The sequence below is a fragment of the Nicotiana sylvestris genome, chromosome 1, assembly GCF_000393655.2.
Source record: "Nicotiana sylvestris chromosome 1, ASM39365v2, whole genome shotgun sequence".
NCBI classification, from domain to species: domain Eukaryota; kingdom Viridiplantae; phylum Streptophyta; class Magnoliopsida; order Solanales; family Solanaceae; genus Nicotiana; species Nicotiana sylvestris.
In genome coordinates this window covers 95,544,255-95,547,417 of record NC_091057.1, presented here as the reverse complement: position 1 = coordinate 95,547,417, position 3,163 = coordinate 95,544,255, and positions in this window count along the sequence as shown.

Here is a 3,163-nt window from a genome sequence, read left to right as displayed (position 1 = left end):
GTATCGGAGGTGGAGAATCATATTCCATTTTATTCTTTTTGAATGCTTTGTTCATCCTTCTAAACTCATGATCAGGAGGCAAGAATTGACGATGACAATCAAACCATGATTGCTCTCGGCCATGTTTCAAAGTGAACGCTTTACTATTTTCCATGAAGTAAGGACAAGCTAGCTTCCCAGCAGTCATCCACCCAGACAACATTCCATATGCAAGAAAATTGTTAATTGTCCACATTAAATTAGCACGCAAATTGAAATTCGGCTTGGTTGATATGTCATATGTTTCACCACCATCTTACCACAATTGTTTTTGCTCATCAATCAAAGGTTGAAAATATACATCAATCAAACTTTTCAGATTACGTGGAATAGGGATAATAGAATTTAAGAATATGGACTGGTCATGCACAACTCGGGTGGTAGATTATAAGGTGTAAGAAAGACAGGTCAACATGAATATGGTGTCGCAGATACAGAAAAAGGCGTGAAGCCATCCGCACACAATAACCGAATGTTCCTTGGTTCACTAGCAAAATCTGGATATGTCCTATCAAAGTGCTTCCAAGCTTCTCCATCTGAAAGATGACACGTAACACCAGGTGGTCTTCTATTTTTAAAGTGTCATCTCATATGAGGAGCAAAACTCCTCGACGCATATAACCTCTTTAACCTAGGTATAAGAGGTAAATAATGCATCGACTTGATATCGACCATATTCCCACTGGAAAGCCTCTTGAAACGATGCTTTTAGCAAAATTTATAACTGTTTAAAGTTGCATCACCTTTATAATATAACATGCAACCATCTTCACAACAATCAATTCTCATTGATGAAAGTCCTAACTTAGAAACTAATCTCTTTGGCTTATAGAAATCACCAAGTAATTTGATAGTAGGGTCAACTAGTTCACTCATAAGGTCAATGAAAGAGTCCATGGCTGCTTGAGAAATATTCCAATTAGATTTGATACTTAGTAATCTAACTGCAACAGACAGCTCAGAGTGCAAACTTTCTTTATGTAGTGGACGGCTAGCTTCCTCTAACTATTCATAAAAACGTTTCGCGCCATCATTAGGAGTTTGTTCAATATTTTCATTGGGCTCACCCCCTAAGTGCATTCCAAAAGCATCCGCAACCATATCATGAATTCTAGAATCACGATTTGTATTCTCCATCGACCTACTACTTTCACCCACAACCATGTTATGAAATATCCCATGGCTACCATCGATCTCTCCATGATTAGTCCACACAAAGTAATTTGCTATAAACCCCTTCCTATAAAGATGAAGCTTAACTTCCTCCGGTTTTCCAAACTTCATACAGTCGCACCTAACACAAGGGCACCTAATTAATCCTTCATTTCGGTATGGTGGATGTGACATTGTATGTCTAATAAAGTCATCAACCCCTTCTACAAAATCCTCCCGCAATCCCCGTCGATTAGGATAATTCCTATTGTACATCCAAGTACGATGTTCCATCTATACAAATAAAACAAGAACAAATTAATTTAGTTAATTCATATCCTAATCTTTTTTTAGTTAATTAATTTCATATCCTAAATTTTCAATTTACAAACTAAAAGTTCAATTCATATCCAAAAAGTTCAATTCATACACTAAAATTTCAATTCATATCCAAAAGGTTCAATTCATAAACTAAAAGTCCAATTCATATTATAAAATACTCAATTTATAAACTAAAATTCAATTCATATCCTAAAATTTCAATTTATAAACTAAAAGTCCAATTCATATCCAAAATGTTCAATTCATAAATTGAAAGTTCAAATCATATCCTAAAATTATAATTTATAAACTATAAGTCCAATTCATAAATTAAAATTTCAATATATAAACTAAAACTCCAATTCATATCCCAAAGGTTCAATTCATATCCTAAAATTTCAATTTATAAACTAAAAGTCCAATTCATATCCAAAAATTTCAATTCATAAATTAAAAGTTCAAATCATATCCTAAAATTACAATTATAAACTACAAGTCCAATTCATAAACTAAAATTCCAATACATAAACTAAAAGTCCAATTCATATCCTAAAAGTTCAATTCATAAACTGAAAGTCCAATTCATATCCTAAAATACTCAATTTATAAACTAAAAGTTCAATTCATAAACTAAAAGTCCAATTCATATCCTAAAGGTTCAATTCATATCCTAAACCCTAGATGCTAACTAAACTATCAAGACAATACAAAGTATAATTCAAATCTAACTAAACTAAATTCAACACTAATTAAACTAATTAATTAATAAAATTAATTAACAAAACTAATTAAAACAAGACCTAAACCCTAATCCTCAATAAAATACAATGTTCAAAGAATTGAAACACTAATTCATATCCTTAAACTACAATATTGAAATAATTGAAACAAAAATTAGAAATAACAAAGATTCAATGTTATAATTCAAACCTAGGTTAGCGGCAGTGGTGGTGTGGGCGGCGGCAGTCCGGCGGTCGTAGTGGTGGCGCGGGGTGGGGGAATGGGATTTGTGTGAGGGAAATAGAGAAGGGGAGGGGAAGGTGTTGAGAGAGAGTTGGGGAAATTTAGGGAAGAAAATAAGAGAAATGGGGGGAGGGGGCACCTGTTTTTGAGTCTGGTTTTAGAAAAAGCGACCAACGTTGGTCGCTATTTTTCGTAGGTAATTAAGTTTTGACCGTTTGACGAAAATAGAGACCAACGTTGGTCGCTATTTCTAAAAAAAATTAAATAATTTTTTTTCTATTTTGGTTTTTAAATATTATAAGCTATAAAAAAATTCTTATTAGCTATAAATATTTATTTTATTTAACTATAATTATTATAAATAATTATAAACAATAAGCATAATCTTTAAAATAATTTATATTAACTAGGTAATTATTTTTAATAGATTATAATAGCATGTATGTAAAAGAATTTTTTAAGTTATATTTAAGTATATGAGTAATTTCATACACACGCATAAACTATATTGTAATTGATGATCAATCTTATACACTATTACGTATGAATAATTAATGAATTGATAAACCAATATAATATTATTCTATTAATTGATATAATGAGATTCATTATTGTATTATAGCAGAGTTAATGAATTACATTCATTCATCACTAGGTTATAAGTCGATGAATCAATTATAACAGATTA